The 20042-nt window shown below is 42.2% G+C and overlaps 1 protein-coding gene and 1 long non-coding RNA gene across 5 annotated transcripts in view; one reads left to right on the top strand and one right to left on the bottom strand.

The window, feature by feature from the left end:
• Positions 1-10700, bottom strand: part of LOC112547050 (uncharacterized) — a 47955-nt gene extending 37255 nt beyond the window's left edge. For both annotated transcript variants that reach the window (XR_003090798.2, XR_003090796.2), the window contains exons 1-2: positions 10624-10700; positions 1596-1647 (exon numbers count right to left, since the gene is read on the bottom strand). This is a non-coding gene — a long non-coding RNA (uncharacterized LOC112547050). The remainder of the gene's footprint in view (positions 1-1595; positions 1648-10623) is intronic.
• The window catches only part of SNTG1 (syntrophin gamma 1), a 532439-nt gene that overhangs the window by 384175 nt on the left and 128222 nt on the right, over positions 1-20042 (top strand). The window lies entirely within an intron of this gene.

Below are 20042 nucleotides of genomic sequence, written 5' to 3'. Positions count from 1 at the left end.
TTGGTCCAGGGTAGTTATACCCTAGTGGCTAGAGTCAGTTACAGGTGGTTCTCTAACTCAGGGTAGCATAGCTGGGTAGCCCGAGTCAATAGGTTATGGTCCTTTAATGCAGGGCAACATGCCTTGGTAGCTCAAATCAATAAGTTGGGAGATTGGGAGCCCACTCTACTCCACCTGGTCCCAACCCATGGCACTGTGAGTGGCAGAGTGGTCTACCATTCCCTTAGCGAGAAATCAGGCTGAAACACGCCGAATTTACCTGAGAGGAAGGGTCTGCTCCTGCACCCTCCCAGGTCATTTCCTACTGGTGAGCTCCCATGAAGTGGCTGTGTCTTCTTTTTCCCCTGTAGCTACATCTCTCTGGGGTTCCTCAGGGACTGTGTGGCAGAAATTTCCTGGGTCTGCATCCCCTGCTGTCAGGTGGAGTCCAGCAGCTCTGACTGAAGGTCCTTCTCCTTCAGAGACCAGCCCAAACTGAGCTGTTCTGCTGCCTTTTATGCTGAATGCTGGGACTTCCTTTCTAGACCAGAAAATTACTGTGGGGAATGTAAAAATACCCATAGTAATCCTAGGTGAAGTGGTTTACCCCTTATAGCCCTGGCTCATGTAGCCTTACATAGGGCACCTGCCCAGCAGTAAGGAGCAGTTTAACAACATTCTAAACTGATGCTTCATGGTTATTGATTGTGCCTGTGGTAGACTGACTGGGAGATGGAGATTTCTCTCTGGCAGGCTGGACCTTTTGGAGGATCATATCCCCAAGGTGGTGGCTGCATGCTGTTTTGGGTGCAACAACAGATCTGTTTGCTTCCTTTGCCTTCTGGTATGCCTGCCGGAGTTCCATTAGCTTGGCTCTGAAAACATGATGGAGTTCAATAGACTTGACAAAATGCCTATGGTAGTGCACACTGCATGATTGTCAACAGTAAGAGGACGGGGAGAGACAAAAGTCCCTTGTTGAGCTGTACATTTTTTGTTGCCAAAGCTGGGTGCTTGTCATGACTTTGCTGTGTTGCAGTATGAACGTTCCCCGGATTTTGTGGCCAAAAAGGATTTGGTACAGGATGCCCTTCTTGGAAAGGATACATCATTTTTTTATTTTTCAGTGTTATAAATTTGCATATAGAAGACATGCATATGCCTGTGTACAATGGAATCCATTGCTCAATCAATCACATAACAATCTTTCAGTGCTCAGTTAATTTTCTCATGTTGTATACACGAGTCACTCATTAAACCAGATGGTTTTGCTTATTTTTACAGAATTTGCATTCTTTTAAAATATTTATGCCTCATTTTCCTACAGTAACTGTATTTTTCTAATGGTATGTTTTCCTGACTTCATAAATGATGGACTTCAAACAGTAGCTCAGAAATGTCCTTAGGCTAATGCAACCCCCCACTGTATTGTGGAACTAAATGTTTTGTTCATATTTTCTTTAAATAATTGATAAGCCCATACTCTGTAGTGTTTTCCTTTGGTATTAGAAATCTCTCTGTACAGCAACTAAACATAAGTGGCTCTCGGGGTTGCATTCAAAATGTAATTTATATGTACTCAAGCAAAATTACCACCATAAAATTATAAAAGTTACCTTCCTTTGACAGACAAGCTCAATACGGCACGTCTGTACTCCCTACAACCATCTGAAAATTACAAGAAAACTTTCATTAAGTTTCAATTCAGAGAGTAAGGAAATACATCTAAATAATTTTCACCTGCAACTTGCCATTTTTGTGGGTGCATTTTAAGGGTTAGTGAAATAGGTAAAATATTTTTGAGTTATAGATATATGAAAGTTTATGGCTATAGTACTCAGGAGTGATCTGTCTTGGCTTACTACAGCTCCATTAAATTCAATGACAGTATTACTTTTGACTTCAGTGGAAGTGGAGTTAGGACAGTGTGACGGGGTGTGGTCACAGACGACTCCTCAGGGGTGACTCTTGGGGTGCTGACACGGCCACTGCCACTCGTCTTCCCACTCTCTGGGGTTCCTCACCACCTGGTCCTGCTGGGCCAACTCCGCTGGTCTCCCCCAGTCAAGGCCCCGAACTGAGGTCCCTGCCCCCATCGAGAAGCAGTACAGGCACTTAACCACTTCAGCTCCAAGGAGTGTGCAGTTTAGGGCCCAGCTTCTTGGGATACCACTCCCCAGATGGGATCAAACCCCAAAGAATTAGATAAGAGTAAAGCCACCTTTAACAATGAAAGGGGGAATGTACACACTGGTTGCCCTCCCAGGTAATAATTATTTACACTGAGTTTGATAGAAAATAAAAATGATTGTATTAAGTACAAGGAGTAGGATTTAAGTGGTAACAAGCAAGAACAGGCAGAGCAAAGTAGGTAACTTACAAATCAAAAGAAACAAAAACGCTTGGCTAATTCTACACTGAAACCTCAGTACAAACTCTTCACACTCACCCTAAAACCTCTTTTCCAGCTGCCCCTCCAAATTAGGGCTGTTTCCTGACTGTGGGGTCTTTGGCTCCTTTCCATCAGGTGCATCCCAGCCAAAAGACCTAAGCCTCTGCTTTCTATTCTTTTTGTTAAAGAACTGAGGCCACTCCCTACTGACCACTGCTCAGACTTAGGGACAAAAAAGATTGTTTACTAGTTACTCATCAAGACATCAAGGGTAACATCCCCATTTCTTGCATTCACACATTAGAAACCCACAAAGTATTCCCCATTCCTTACGTCTAATTTTATACGCAAAAATGATACATACATCAAAGTAAGATAAACAGAACCATTGGATCATGACATGAACATTGATGGGTTACATGAAATAATTTGTTCAAAACACCTTTGAGTTATGTATATTCATGTCCATAAGTCCATTTCATAAAGCAGGGAGGGAGGAGGATGGAGAGAGGGTGCCCGTCACAAACCGCATTATAAACCCTTTTGAAAGTACCACCTGAAAATTTCAGAAATTCTCATTCACTTCAGTAGGATTTGATTTAGTCCCCTAAACATTTTAAAAGACTAATACTTTATAGGAAGAGTATAACTCAGCTGGATTTATTTTCATACTTGAAATTAAAATGCTAAAACAATCAAAATAATAAATAGGATAATTTTGGGGAAAATGGTATTTAAATTATACAATTAAAGTTTTCTTGTAAACAGAAAGTTGTTTGCGCTTTAGATGCTCACTGAAAAAAGTATAAGAAATATTTTTTCACAACATATTTCTGCAAATGGAAGCACTTTTGTATAGCAAAGAAGGGACTGCTTTTCTGGATTTAATTTTGCTCTATTATTAGTGTTTAAAAATTGATGTAGCAGACTGTAGAATAAAATGAATGGCTAAACAATAGTAATGAAAATTCTCTATGAAAGAATCTGGTTCCAAGACATGATTGTTGACCTAGAATGATTTTAATGGCAGCTGAAGAATATTCATTCCTGTGGTGAAAAAATAATGCTACAATTAATCACCCACATTAAGAATTAGGAGATGAAATACAGTAATGTCTATTTTGAATTCTAATGTGGACATTAAAATGGTTCCAGACCTACCGACAGGGGATCAGACAGGGGCAGTTGTTCAGGAGCCTGGCAATTCACAGAGGCCGAGGGCTGACGGCTGCTGCTACTCCATGTGGCTCTGTGTGGCCCTGGGTTCTTTAAATCAAACACAGAGCACCACGTACTCTGTGTGGCTCTGAAGGCTGAGGGTGGACAGTGCTGCACTCCAGGTCTGAGTCTTTTCTATGTAGTTTTAAACAGAAGTTTTACTTTTATTTGAAGGGAATAAAAATGTCTTTTATGACAGTGAATTGACACAGAATCAGGGAAGGTAGGGCTGGGTGGGACTCATGATCATCTAATCCATGCAGCTACATTCAGGCAGGATTAAGTATACCTAGACCATCCCTGTCAGCTGTTTGTCTAACTTGTTACCATGCCAACTATCCCTGTAGTTAGAATTTTTCTCTAATATCTAACAGAACTCTCCCTTGCTGCAAATTAAGCTAAATGTTTCCTGTGCTATTGTGTGAATGCAACATACTTTGGCATTACAATGAGTAAATTATTCAGTGACCCAAACATTTTCAATCCAAAAATAAAGTGAACCTAATTTTAATACTTTTGTCCCCAGTTGTTGCAGAGCCTCATGTACTCGCCTCTCATCCCAGACTCCATCTCTCCTTCCTTCCCACAGGTTCCCAGAATAGCAAGTATATCGTTCTTATAGGTCCTGTCACGTCATTCACTTTCTTCAGTAACTTCTCCTTCATATCCCAGACAATACCTCAATACATTGAATTACAATGAGTCAAACATCTATTCCAATTTCATCTGGTTTAAGTGAAATGGAAAATGCAGTGAAAATCAGCAGAAGAGAATGGACCTCCTGGTTGGATTGAGTAACTACAGGAACTGCCAGGGGAGCATTAAAGTTTTGTAGCAGGCCCTGCCCAGTAAAATAGGCTAAATTTTTACAAACTTACCTTGTAGGCCAAACCTAGTCCCAAAGAGGACATTAGACTTTGGCTTCTTCCTTGCCTTTTATAAATAGGATTAACTTTCAGTTACATTGATAACCATGCAGGAGGAATCTACCACTAGAACCATGGTGTCCAACATGCTAGCCTCGCTACATGGGGCTATTTGAGTGTAGCTAGATGGCTTGAAAAATATGACTATTTGGCCAGTTGACTGTGGCTAGTTCTCTACAGCAGTAGAACTGGTTGGACACCATGGCACTAGAACAACATTTCTAACACTGCAGGTTCAACACTATTCACTCTCTTTGTTGTAGTGACTTGGCCATTGTTTGCAACTTTATCATGGAAGTACTACAGGAAAAAATTGCCCTTGCAGTATATGAATGGTCCATAAAACATTCCTGAATCTGGTCCTTTTATCTGAACTGCAACTTTACAGTCTAAGAAATCTGTCTCTGCTGAGTTTTTTTTTTTTGAACAGAAGAGAAAATTCTCTGATCCTAAAGCATTTGATCTCTCTCTCTCTTCAGCTAAAAGCCTTTAATATCTGAGCATCACCATGCCTAGCCTCTGGGAGCCTAGAAAATCACTGGGATTGACAAAGCCTGAGTTCAGCATCTAGGCAATAAGAGATGAGTAAAGCCCTCCTTTCCTCTACCCACTCCCATCTCTCTTTCTAGCCCAAACTTTTTAAGATTGAGGAACACCAAACATTTTTTTTTTTTTTTGAGAAACACCAAGGATTTTTTGTTGAGGGGAAAAAAAAAAGTCAGGGGAGGGGGAATTCACCTGCCCCTTTAATGCCCTGCCATTTTGAACTCTGTTGTTCTCCGCGACACACCTCCGACTGCCTCATGGCACACTGGTGTGCCGTGGAATACAGTTTAAGAAACACTGCTCTAGCCATTTTATATTATCTATAGGGATCCAAGCCACCAGGGGAGCTCGGAACGTACTGGAATGAGTCCCACAGGAGAATGAAGCAGAGGAACATTCTCTTCCCCACAGGTCACACATTGCTCTGGGGCTTTAGATATCTGATTGCTGACTGCAAAAATGCAGGTGCCAAGTGATTACGTATCTGCAATGTTTAGCGATAACTGAATGAGGACTTTGTGAATCCTAGTGGGACTTGGTTCCAGAACTTACTGGCATTTAGTTGCTTAAATCCTTCTTAGTTATTCAGAAATGGATAGAAGGTAATATTTTTCTAGAAGATGCCCGCATGTTTATGCTAAGCCAGTTTTATGTGCGTCTCTAAAAATGCTCTGGCATCACCAGAATTTAGAGGGAGAGCGCATGCATGGATAGCACCAGCAGGAGCATGCACTGCAAGCTGCAAAGACTTCCCTGCATTCACAACTCCAGCTCTCTTACCCAGTACAGGCAACTTCAAAGGCCTGAAGCCTGATGACTTTCAAGAACATGTGCTTTTGGACCCTGTCTAATGTCCAATGGCAGGGATTCTACTCCTCTATTACTACTACAAAAGGCATAGTAGACAGTTTCACAGGAATAATTTCTTAATAATGTAAATAAGAATGTGAAACCCATGTCCTGATTACACTACGCATAAGCTGTATACAAGATTGCATCCCTGCTCCAAATTCATTTCCTCCATATTGAAATGTGTTAGATCAAACAAAATAGTACTAAGAGAAATACTAACCTTTTGGATATGACTTGCAGCAAAGGATGGATGTGGTTTCTGCAACATAAGCTCTTTTCATTTGGTTTTGGCAACATTTAATAACTTGTTCATGCAGTTATTAGCAGCTCAAATGGAAAATCCTTTTCTAATTGAATCATATGCACAAATACATATCTAATTGCTACTAGATATGTCAGTAGTCAGACTGGGAGACTAAAAAGTGGTGCTGTATCCTCCTCTTCTGCCTTGACACACAGTCTTCTGGTCCCCATTCAATTTTGACTGTTTTCTTTCTCATCCCTGAACAGACACTGGGCTCTCTCCTTCCCACCAGCACCCACATATGGCCCCAGTTCAGCAAAGCACCTCAAAACAATTAGTCTGCTGATTAAATGCTTTTCTCAAACGGGGGTCTGTGTTCTGGAAATAGAACTCAAATTATTTACAGAAAAACCCAACCCACTTTTAAAAATAATGTTAAGGCTACATGGATATAATAAACCATAAACCATACAACCATAGAGCTGGAAGATCCCTCAGAAGGTCATCAGGTCCAGCCCCCTGCTCTAGGCAGGACCAATCCCAACTAAATCAACCCGGCCAGGGCTTTGTCAAGCCGAGACTTAAACACCTCTAGGGATGGAGACTCCACTACTTCCCTAGGTAACCCATTCCAGTGTTTCACTACCCTCCTAGTGAAATAGTTTTTCCTAATATCCAACCTGTACCTCTCCCACCACAACTTGAGACCATTGCTCCTTGTTCTGCCATTTGTTACTACTGAGAACAGCCTCTCTCCATCCTCTTTGGAACCTCCCTTCAGGAAGTTGAAGGCTGCTATCAAATCCCCCCTCACTCTTCGCTTCTGCAGACTAAACAGACCCAACACCCTCAGTCTCTCCTTATAAGTCATATGCTCCAGCCCCCTAATCATTTTGACCCTCTGCTGGACCCTCTCCAATGCATCCACATCCTTTTTGTAGTGGGGGGCCCAGAACTGGACACTATACTCCAGATACGGCCTCATCAGAGCTGACTAAAGGGGAATAATGATATCTCTGGATCTGCTGGCAATGTTCCTCTTAATGCACCCTAATATGCCATTAGCCTTCTTGGCTACAAGGGCACACTGTTGACTCATATCCAGCTTCTCATCCACTGTAACTCCCAGGTCCTTTTCTGCAGAACTACTTCTTAACTGGTTGGTCCTCAGCTTGTAACTATGCTTGAGATTCTTCTGTCCCAAGTGCAGGACTCTGCACTTGTCCTTGTTGAACCTCATCAGATTTCTTGTGGCCCGATCCTCCAATTTGTCTAAGTCACTCTGGACCCTATCTCTTCCCTCAAGCATATCTACCTCTCCCTCTAGCTTAGTGTCATCTGCAAACTTGCTGAGGGTGCAATCCATCCCCTCATCCAGGTCATTAATAAGGATATTGAACAAAACCGGTCCTAGAACCGAACCTTGGGGCACTCCGCTAGAAACCGACCACCATCCTGACATCGAGCTGTTGATCACTACGCGCTGGACCCAGCCTTCTAGCCAGATTTCTATCCATCTTACCATCCATTTATGCAATCCACATTCCCTTAGCTTACTGGCCAGAATATTGTGGGAGACCGTATCAAAAGCCTTGCTAAAGTCAAGGTATATCACATCCACTGACTTTCACATGTCCACAGAGCCAGTTACCTCCTCATAGAAGCTAATCAGATTGGTCAGGCATGACTTTCCCTTTGTGAATCCATGCTGATTCCTTAAGGATCCCTTCCGTGATTTTTCCAGGAACCGAGGTAAGACTGACTGGCCTATAGTTCCCTGGATCATCCTTCTTCCCTTTTTTGAAGATGGGCACTACATTTTCCTTTTTCCAATCATCCGGGATTTCTCCCGATCTCCACGACTTTTCAAAGATAATGGCCAAAGGCTCCTCAATGATATTTGCCAACTCCCTCAGTACCCTCGAATGCATTAAGTCCAGACCCATGGATTTGTGTACATTTAGCTTTTCTAAATAGTTCCTAACCTGTTCTTTATCCACAAAGGGCTGTCCATCTTCATCCCATCTTGCATCACTTAGCGCATTAGTCTGGGAGCCCACCTTGTCCGTGAATACAGAGACAAAGAAAGCATTGAGTACTTCAGCTTTCCCCCACATCATCCTTCATCCGGTAGGGGCCCCAAGCCCTCTCTGATCACTTTCTTCTTGTTAACATGCCTGTAGAAACCTTTCTTGTTATCCTTCATATCCTTAGCCAGTCACAATTCCATTTTCGCTTTCGCCTTCCTGATAACCCGCTGGCATTCTCGAGCTATACCTTTAAACCCCTCTCTGGTCATTTGTCCAAATTTCTACTTTTTGTAAGCTTCCTTTTTGTACTTAAGTTCACCAAGGATTTCCCTGGTAAGCCAATCCTGTCTCCTACCATGTTTGCCTCTCTTGCTACGCATCGGGATGGTTTCTTTCTGTGCCTTCAATAAGGCTTCTTTAAAATACTGCCAGCTGTCCTGGACTCGTTTCCCCTTCATTTTAGCATCCCAGGGGATTCTGCCCATCAGGTCTCTGAGGGAGTCAAAATCTGCTTTTTTGAAGTCCAAGGTGTGTATTTTATTACTCTCTTTTCTTCCTTTGGTCAGGATCCTGAAATCTACTATCTCATGGTCACTGCTTCCCAGGTTGTCACCCACCTCTACTTCCCCTATTAGTTCCTCCCTGTTTGTGAGCAGAAGGTGTAGCTGCGCATGGCCACTGGGTGGATCCTTCAGCACTTGTACCAAGAAGTTATCCCCAACATTCTCCAAAAATTTCCTGGATTGCCTGTCTACTGCCATATTGGTTTCCCATCAGATGTCAGGGTGATTAAAGTCCCCCACAAGAACCAGGGCCTGCGATCTGGAAGCTTCTCTCAGTTATCCGAAGAAAGCCTCATCTACCTCATCCACCTGATTCGGTGGCCTGTAGCAGACACCAGCCACAACATCACTGCTGCTGTTTGCTCTTTAAACTTAACTCATAGACTCTCAACAGGTTTTTCTCCCTCTTTATACTGGAGTTCAGAGCAAACATAGTGCTCTCTTACATATAGTGGAAGTCCTCCTCCTTTTCTCCCATCTGTTCTTCCTGAACAGTCTATACCCTTCCATGACAGTGCTCCAGTCATGCGAGTCATCCCACCAAGTCTCTGTTATCCCAGTTAAATCGTATTTCTTGGACTGGGTCAGGGCCTCCAGTTCTTCCTGTTTGTTGCCCAGGCTTCTCGCATTAGTGTACAAACACCTCAGATAACCAGTTGATCACCCTGTCTTCTCCATTCGAATCAGGGGTCCTCCTTTCTTGCTCGTTCCTTTCTGCATTTCTTCCCAGTATCTGACTTACCCACTCTGCTCAGGGTTTTGGTCACCGTCCCCCGACAAACCCATTTTAAAGCCCTCTTCACTAGGTTTGCAAGCCTGCCTGCAAAGAGGCTCCTTCCTCTCTTCGTTAGGTGGATCCCATCTCTTCCTAACAATCCTTGTGCCCGGAACAGAGTCCCATGGTCGAAGAAACCAAAGTCCTCTCTGCGACACCACCTGCGCAACCACGCATTTACGTCCTCAATTCGACGATCCGTGCCCAGTCCTTTCCCTTCAACAGGGAGGATGGACGAGAACACCACTAGCGCTTCAAATTCTTGGATCCTTCTTCCCAGCGCTACATAATCTGCAGTAACCCACTTAAGGTCATTCTTGGCTGTATCGTTAGTTCCCACGTGGAGAAGCAGGAAGGTGTAGCAAGCTGAAGGTTTGATCAGTTTGGTAAGCCTCTCAGTCACATCCTGAAAGCAAGCTCCCCGTAAGCAGCACACCTCTCGAGATTCCAGGTCCGGATGGCAGATGGATGGCTCAGTCCCTCTTAGGAGGGAGTCCCCGACCACCACCACCCGTCATTTTCTTTTTGGGGTGGTGGCCGTGGAACCCACATCCCTAGGACTGTGCATCCCATGCCTTCCAGTAGATGGTGTTCCCTTCCGATTTCTTCCTAGTGAGGTCCCTTCCAAAGCATTTAACACTGCAGAGCCTGTGGGGTGAGCCTGAAAGTGATTACTTACCTCTATAGCATTGGGGGATTCCCATGCTGGCCTTTTTCCCCTTCTAGAAGTTACATGCTGCCAGTTCTCTTCCTGGTCATGTACTGCTCTCTCTGGCTCTTCCGCCTGCTGTGCTTGAAGGATTAAATGCTGCCTTCTATCGAGGAAGTCTTCATCCTCTCTGATCGAGCATACGGTCGACACTTGGGCCTCCGGTCCTCTATTTTTTTCTTCCAAAATGGCAACCAGCTTGCACTTAGTGCAGATGAAATCCGTTCTTTCTTCTGGGAGGAAGACAAACATGACACATGTTGTGCAGGTAACAACAGCAGACCTATCACCATCCATCGCTGCTGTCCTGGAGAAGGGATTTAAAAAGAAAGGCAAGAGAACCTCACCCCCTTCCCACCTCCCTCTCTAAACTCCCTGTTAGCACTCACCTGTTCGCAAGCTCTTTGGCCGCTTGCCCACTGCCTTATAAAGCCCTTGAGTGCCTGAAAGTCCCTCTCCCTACCAGGCTCAGCCAATCAGCAGAGGCTTCTAGAATTCAAACTTTAATTAGAAGCCAACAGTTTCCACCTGCCAATCACAGCACACACTCCATGAAGGGCAGTGGGAGGGCAAAGGGGAAGTGGGAAAAAAAAAGCCTCACTCACAAACACGGGAAAAAACAAAGAAAAACAAAACCAACCCTCACTCACAAACACAAGTTCAGCACACAGCAAGAAAGCCCCAAACACAGTACACACTTCCCTCAAGAGTCCTGTATCTGCTTTTCCTCTACCTGGAGAACTCCCTCTCTAAAGCCTCACTCAAAACCACAAAATCTCAGACATTAGGACACACTAGAATAAATTCTGCACTATGATATAGTTTACCTATGTGCCATTTCTCAAATACTATATAATTTTTCCTTCAATGTTAGACACACTTAGCATTTTATAATTCCTGTATTATGTTGTGGTCCACTATATCTTCACTGACACTTATATAATTTGTCTCAAAGATAGTTCATTGTAGTAATTTCCTCAGCTTGCATGTATCATACACTTTCTTTTTCAGTATAAAGTACTAGTCTGCACTTAACAAATGAAATTTCATAAACACAATGAGATAGAAAGCATTATATAAAATATTATTTCAGAGCACTGGACTTATTTTATAGTCATTCTTTTAAAATAGATAGTTGTTTAATAAACTGGCTGCATAATCCAAGACAATATTACTTGATTTTTGTGATTCATGGTTTAATAATGTATATGAAAAAATGGGGAAGATGAGTTTGGTTTACAAATAGTGATATCTTGAAGCAATGGTCTGCATATATTTAACTTGAGTTTGTTTTTCTGGGAGACGACAATAAACTATTGCTTCCCACTGAAAACAAAATCTTTCCTTTAGTCAAAACAATCTCTTATTATATTACATTATTATGAAGAAATTAGATAATGGGTTCCTGCTCGAAAACATATTGAGACAAATAGACTTATGGAGAAAGGGTTTAAACTTGTTTTCAGCTTTCTAACAGCCCTCACTCCTGAGGAGCTGCATCCTTTCACTAAAATGCCTTTTTACAACTGTTTTTTCTGTGAATAAATTGTTCTCAGTTGAGAAATGAGCTTAAGGAGCTGACATTGTGCCTGGTGTAATGCAGTGAAATGTAAGTATTAGTTTATTGCTTTGTCATGATTAAGTCCAACTATGTGATGAAACAGAACTCTTCCTTAAATTTCAAGTTTGGAGTACTTCTAAGACAGACGTATTCAAGAAAGTGGAAGAACCTGTGAAGTTTTAGGCCCTGATTTTGTAGTTATTACAGAAAATTGCAAGAACAGGTTCTTAATTGAAGAAGCAGTAAACTGTCTCCGCTAAATTGACTGGCAGTTCACCTCAGCATACAAAGTGACCAAATTGCCTGGGGACAAGGATATCACTAGAAGACATGTCTTAGATGTGTAAAACAGACACTAGTCCTCTTATGTGAAGGTCAGTTCAATGCCAACATTTGAAAAGGGGGACGTGGCCAAGATAGCCAGAGCGTCAGCTGATTTGATAGATTTCTGAAGTGGGTCACATTCTCACAGTTCCACTGTGGCACTAGCAGAGTTTATTTCTTCTCTGTTCCAATTCTGCTGTATTTAGCTCAAAAATGCAAGCTGTTTTTATATGTAAATCAATATAATTTTTTCACAGAAACTTGCACTGTTCTATGTTTTACCATGCAGTAGTGTCCATCTCCTTTCACTGCCAAGCCCTTTAACATGTTAAAGATATGTAATATAAAATTAGTATACAAAAACATAACCTTGTGTGGGCTAAGTTTGTTCTCTCTATAACATACCTAGCACAAAAAGACAAAATCAGGAAATGAAGATTTTAAAGCATCAAGCATGACATATGTGTACTTTGCCTGGAAAGAGAGACCTCACTGATCAAACAACTACCACAGAACAACCTTAAGTGTGCTCTGCTGGTACGGGAGATTGCAGTTCCCATTGGCTGCAGATCGCTGTTTCTAGCCAAAGGCAGCTGCAGGAAGTGGTGTCGCAGTCCACGCCACTTTCCACATCTTCCATTGGCCGGGAATGGTGATCTGCAGCCAATGGGAGCTGCAATCACCAGTGCCTCTGAAGGCACAGGTAAATATAGTGGTGGTGGCCCACCAGGGGCTAATCCTGGCAAGCCACCACCATTTTATTGCCCACCCACGGGCTAGGATGTTAACAAGTTAAGTTGGCTAGATGAGAGGGAGATGCAGCTTCCAGAGAGGACACCAAACCTTTCAGGAGGGAACTAGATGGAAGGCATCTGAAGCTAAGAGCTTAGTATCATTTTATATAGAAAACAAGCCAGCTAAGGGAAATCACAGTCTCATTAAGCACAATGACTTCCTTGGTAGGAAGTGTTCTCCTCTGAAATGACTCTCTCGTGGTTGAATGAGGAGGTGGAAAGTGTCTGTGATTCACTAAAATGCTAAATGCAGCAAGCCCTAATGGGATTGCTTATGTTACCACTCATGCCTACAGAAAAACTTTAAAACCTTGTTGTCACAGGTGCAGACATTTGTCTATGCCAATGGCAATTGCCAAGTGAATTTAGCATCAGAATCTCTTTTACACCCTTGAACCACTGAATAAGTGTTACATCTATTTTAAAAACCACCAGCCAAATTCCCAAAGGGTATCAAGTGCAGTCAGGCAGTGGTGTATCATTGGCCTACATTTTATATTATGGAGTAAAATATTTCTCTTTTTTTATTGTATTTCTTTCTACCGCCCTTCCATCTCATAAAACATTGATGCCAAATTTAATTGATTTACCAAAGTGAAAACTCCTGAATTTGCAAACCTGAACTTGCTGAATACAAAGTTTGTCAATGTTACATCCAGACCTGTGTGCTTAAATATCTGCTACTGCATTTTTAGAAGAATTTGAAGTGAAGTCATTCAGTCTGGTAAAGCTTGTACTCAGTTTACCATGCATGGATACTGTAATAGCAGGCAAGACCACCCACCCAGAAAGGAAATGAAAGTGTGTGGATACAAGCAAGAGAATATGAGCCACCAGTTCATTTTTATTTAATTTTATACAGTCATGAAAGCATCAATTATTAATCTAAATAGAATGCAGCAGGGAGGCAGGGATACCCATGATACCTTAATTCCTCAGATCCTTCATTACCAACTTTTCTTCCAAAATACTAAATAAGACCAAGCTTGTATGTGGTAGACATTCAAATGGAGAAGTGACTTTTGAAGCATGACCATCCACTCATCTTTTATGTGGAGTTAAAAACTCATAAAGAAAACTAAGAAAATAATTTTCAAGAGACAGTCCTCCATCTCCCATATATGTCTATGTAGATACCTCTATTGCTGCACTATAAGCTAGTTTACATTAAATGCAAAAGTACCATAGCAGATTAAATAGCAATCTGTAGCACACAGACCAAGGAGAGGAAGCAAAGCGGTGGAACATGCGGGCAGCGGACAGCCCAGACGCCTCTGGGCTGTCCGCTGCCCGCGTGCTCCGCGGCTTTGCTCTGCTTTGCTCCCCGGCCCCCTGGTCTGTAGACCAGGGGGACGGGGAGCAAAGCAGAGCAATTCCCTGTAGTTAATTCCCTGTAGCTTTGACTCTTTAGGATGGTTATTAAAGTTAGTGGAGTTTTCATAGCTTTGGATGAGTTCATTTAAGCACATTGACACAAAAAAACTCCAGTTTTTTTCTTTGTTTCACCTTGGAACTGATGAATGAGTATAACAGAGATCTGGTCTCCAGGGTCTAAGATCTGCCCTACCTGGGGGACTGCTAATGATGTACACACAAAGGGTTTGTTCCACTTGGCAGATATTCAAACCTCTGGCAAGTGAGCAATTTGCAATGATGTTACTAAGTGCATACAGATGCTTTGTGATACCCATCTAAAATCATCTTTGGTTGAAAAAAATCTGTGTGCTGAAGTATCCCATCAGGAACATCTATTTTCTACTTGAAAGCTGTTTTCAAAAAGTGCACTGGCTACAAGAGACGTCATTCCAGAATATAAGCCTTGTAGTCTTCAAAATATTGCCTGCTGCTAACAAACAGCTCTCGGCCTGTTCCCAGGTCCTGCTTCTCACAGCCAGAATGATGGAAAATCTTTTGGTGGTACTCAGTCCTGATCACCAACCCCAGTACTAACCAAGAAGAACTGCCAAGTGCACTGCCATTTAGTTTTTTTTTGCGATTGTGCATAAACATGTATAGAAAATAAGCTTTCGTTGGCAGCCTGTTTATAGTCTAAAAATGAGATTGCTAGTGACAGAACGCAAAACTGTCTTCACTACCCATAGTTAGAAATGTGGTGCCTCTCACGTGTAAATCAGGATTAATTCCATTGAAGTCAATGGAGCTACATCAATAAAAAACTGATCTGAGATCAGAACTAGGACCCTAATTTGATTGGCTGTGAAAGGAAGGTTTTTTGGCTTCTCACTTGTGTGTGACCCCTGACTGGGTCAGTGGCACCCAACCCAAAAAAGGTTCCCCACGCCTGGATTACAGTTTTCTTTTTTTTTAATTGGTTTATGGTGTGGAATTGTGTTCCTCAGTTTTTGCTCCATGTTCTGTACTTTCAGTGATCAACATCACTCCCTCACTTATATTGTCATCTGTACCATATACTTTTGTTGCTGGTACCTTGTTCTAGCCAGATTGGGGGTCACGGTATTTTGTTGTGATCATTACCACCTCCCTTTCATGCTATGGCTTCATGCCCATCTTCTCTAGATTAACGATCACTCCTGAACTTTGCGTCTCCATTGCCAGATACCTCTACTTTCTCAACTCTGCCTAGAGCTTGCTGGAGTCCCAGGTAGCAAAGATGAAAATGTCTCTTCATTCAATCTTGATGATACCAGTAGTTTCTTCTTGTACTGTAACAAGAAGGCTGTTCCTTCTTCTACACCATAGAGCACTTCTCCATTAGAAGAATTGTATTCATCTTCATTCTCTTCTCTGCATGGTAGGACATCTTCTTCCTCACACAGACTGATTTTTGGAAGTGCCTATCTATGGATGAAGTTTCTCTTTCCACAGATCTTGTGCATCAGAGCAATCACACAGTCCTTGGATCCCACCTTTGTGTCACCACATATTCCCTTCCCTTATGGGGGCATGGACCTGGCCATAATGGTTTCCCTGAAAGCACAGACTGTGACATCTGCTCCCAATCTGACATCTTTGAGATCCAGAATAAGGTAATCTCCTCTAAATTTTCAACTAAGGAGTCCCCATCAGACTGAAAAAGATATTGAAGGGATGATGATCAAGAACCTCTTAGTGAGGAGGAAAAACTCATAAAGAAATATGAGGATCAGCGTATTCCTCATGACATATCACCTATTCCCCATACCACCTCCTCATGACATATCTCTCCTATCACATATTCCTCATATCACCATCATCATCTGAAAAGGCCATGATTTCTTCTCACACGATTATTTCATGGCTTTCCCAGCACGCCCTTACAAGAACAACAGACATCTTGGAGATCTCCTTGGGGGTCTTTCAAGAGAGATCTCCTATATTATTTCACATGTTACACATAATGTCCCAAGATCATCTAGCCAGACCAACTAATGAATGCATTCTTGCCAGCCAAGGACCTGCATCTATTTTGGCCACATCTAAGAAGTCTGATAGCTAATACCAAGTTCTATCTAAGGGATTGGCATAGTCATTTTAGATATCCAGTACCTGGGTCTTTGATTACAACAACCACTCATGAAAAATCACATTTTCTTGGGCCCTCTAGATCTACACCAGGGATAAGGAGCCCAAGGTGATGAGTCTTCTTGGGAGAAAAGTTTATTCATTAGCTAGTTTGCACATTTGAATAGTTAATTATTTAACTTTACTGGCCAAGTATGACTTTTCTGTGCTCTTTACATCATACATAATATGCAAGATTTCAGTGCATTTATTAGTGTGCATCCTGGTCTTTGGGGAGCTTGCTTCTGATAGTGAGCATAGAGAGGTTTGGGGGTTGTTAAAACTAGAAGAGGAGGTTCAATAAATATTTTTATTTCCATTATTACAATGATCAAATCTCCAGACAACACACCTTTCAAGATCAGTGGGTCTTGCACATTCCTATCACATATGGTATACCTCAACCACTGCACTAAATGTCCCAATAACAGCTATGCAGATGAAACCAGACAATCACTATGCTCTTAAATGAACACAGGAAAATTGCAAGACAAAAACACCCTATCGCCTGTGGGTGAACACTTTTCACAAAGTGATCATTCTATAATTGATTGGCCCATCAGTCCTCATCCTCAAAGGCAAACTGCACAACACTCCCAGAGATGATCTTAGGAGCTTATATTCATTACATTCATAAAAATCACAGTCTTAAAGGCATTGGATTTAATGCTTATTACAACAATCTGTAACCCAATAAGCCCCTTCCTCCTCATATGACTAGCTGCATGTTACTGGGTCACTTTACCTCGAATAATCCCTTAGAATAGGTGCTAACTACTTCTGCTATCTGTTTGACCTTCTGTTTAGCTGTGGCACTCTGAGTAAATTTCCCTGACCTGAAGAAGACTTCTGTGTAGCTTAGAAGATTCTCTTTCACCAATAGAGGTTGTTCCCATAAAAGATATTCCCTCACCCATCTTCTTTCTGGGTATGTCTAGACCACCCTCGGCTTCCGAAAGAAAATATGCAAATTTAGTGTCAATTTGCATATCTTCTTCAGATCCCTTTTTCAGAAGAGGGTTTTTTTTTTCAGAAAAAAAAACAGCAGTCTAGATGGGGGGGAGGGGTGTGCAGCCCTCCCCTTTTTCAAAAGAACACTTATTCCTCAAAAAATGAGGTTTGCAGGGTTCTTTCAAAAAGGGGGAAGAGGTTGCGTGAAAACCTCCATCTAGACTGGTGTTTAAAAAAAAAAAACTCTTCCAAAAAAGGGTTCAGAAGAAGATATGCAAATTCATGCCAAATTTTCATATCTTCTTTCAGAAGCCGAGGGTAGTCTAGACATGCCCTGTCTGTAAGAGGCTGAGGTATGAATTTGCAAAATTAATCTAATTCAGACTAACTTTTAAAATCATCACAGTGCATTCTGTAATAATATGAAAAAAGAAAAGAGTGCTCTATTTAATGGTGGTAAACATTTTAAAAGTGCCTAAGTGACTTAAGAACCTACATTCTGTTTCATAAACTAACTTAGGCACATAGGAGCCTTTTGCTTCTAAATGTCTAAGGGACTCTGAGCCTGTCGACCCTCAGGTAGACAAATTGTCCGGCAGCCTGCCAGTGGCTAACTCTGATGAACTGTAAGTGGCCAGCATGCTAGAGGTTCTGCACCCTTGCTTTAATGGTACCTACAAATACAAGTGGTGATGGGTACTGTAATTTGGGAGTATTCTATAGGTGTTGATTTTAGGAACAAATCCATAAGGCTCAAAATCAGTGGCATGTAGAGTACAGACACTACCCGTATAGTTATATACTGTCATGAAAGGATCTAGTAGCGGGGAGCAGTGGGAAAATGCTCTGGCAGTTCCTTATTCCTTTCATCACTGCCTCCCCTGCTACAACTTCCCTCTGCTGTTTCCTCTGCCAGAGCCTTTCCCCACTGCTGGAGACTTTTACTGTGGTATGGAAAGGCTCTGATATGCAGCAGGACATGACACTGCTAAAAACAGCGGGGTAGATGTGATAGGGCATTCAGGAAACATTTGAGGTATATACCTTGTGAGTTCAGATGTGTAAGGACCCTTTCTTCTGCTCACCTAAACTCTGTCTCACCAGGTACACTACTGTTTATATCCATGCTAACTGGGCATTTAGTGTCTGTATTCTACTCACCTCAGTAAGGGTATGTCTACACTACCACCCTAGTTCGAACTAGGGTGGTAATGTAGGCATACCGCACTTGCAAATGAAGCCCGGGATTTGAATTTCCCGGGCTTCATTTGCATAAGCTGGCCGGCGCCATTTTTAAATGCCGGCTTGTTCGAACCCCGTGCCACGCGGCTACACGCGGCACGGGCTAGATAGTTCGAACTAGCAAGCCATTCCGCACTAAGCCTGTTCCACGAGGCGTACAGATAGTGCGGAATGGCTTGCTAGTTCGAACTATCTAGCCCGTGCCGCGTGTAGCCGCACGGCACGGGGTTCGAACAAGCCGGCATTTAAAAATGGCGCCGGCCGGCTTATGCAAATGAAGCCCGGGAAATTCAAATCCCGGGCTTCATTTGCAAGTGCGGTATGCATACATTACCCTCCTAGTTCGAACTAGCGGGGTAGTGTAGACATACCCTAAGTGTTTATGTAGCCCATGAGTTATGTATCTGCTCTTGTGAAAAATGCCTTAGGATGGATGGTACCCAATGATTATACAGAATATCTTGGGACAGCAGGAATAGTTCTCTGCCAGTTTCCTTTTCCAGAATATGCATGAATCCAGAAGACAAAGGTACCAGGACTTTTATAGGGAGGCTTTGTTTTGAGGCCTCTGTGACATTTTGGGGTCAGCAGCTCATAGCAAATTTTTGGCACTGTTAAATATGCTTTGATAACAAAGCTGAGGGAGCTGCCAGTTCAAGACTTTCAGGATGTTTAATATCTGCAGGATAGCCTGGTGGGGGTTGATACTGTGGTAAAATACATTTTTTCTTTTTTAAGTTTACAGTTGTAGTGCTTCTTTCACCTTTATGTGTGGATGTTTATTTAGATGAGATTAGAAATTTTAGAGGAAACACATTCTCTAGTGATTCATCTTATGTTCCCTTAAAATGTCACGCATTACACGGGAGTAGTGTAAATGTTATGTTCTGGTTTGGGGACCTGGCTGGCTTTACCATTGATGCCTGGTTGACAATACAGTTTATCCTTTTAATGTTTGAAGTGCATTTTTTTTGTTTCCCCTGAGACACAAAAACAATCGGCAATAAGATGGTTTAGAAGAGAGAACACACATAGAGATGGATGAATTTCCTTCTCTTAGCAGGAGCAACTAAGTCTGTTTCATAGTCAGAGTCTCCCATGGACAAAAGTGTCATGATCTGGGTTTTTGGTGCTACCCAAATAGAATAGCTAGCTAGCCATGACATCCAAACTTCCCCATGATTCTGTGGGTTTTGTGTGAGCTCATCTTTATTTCTTTACTTTTGTTTTTAGGGGGATAGGTATTTGCTATTTATTAGAAAACGTAGCTTGAGTGACCAAAGGACTGATAGCTGTTCTCATGGTGTTAGATGTTTTTAGTATTTCCTGGATTAAGAATATTAGCCAAGGTTACATTTGAAATTATTGTTTGAAAATTTCTGAAAACAGAGACTAATGACACTGTTTTCCATTG

The sequence above is a fragment of the Pelodiscus sinensis genome, chromosome 2 (assembly GCF_049634645.1).
Source record: "Pelodiscus sinensis isolate JC-2024 chromosome 2, ASM4963464v1, whole genome shotgun sequence".
Classification (NCBI taxonomy): domain Eukaryota; kingdom Metazoa; phylum Chordata; order Testudines; family Trionychidae; genus Pelodiscus; species Pelodiscus sinensis.
This window is presented reverse-complemented; position numbering and strand designations above follow the sequence as displayed.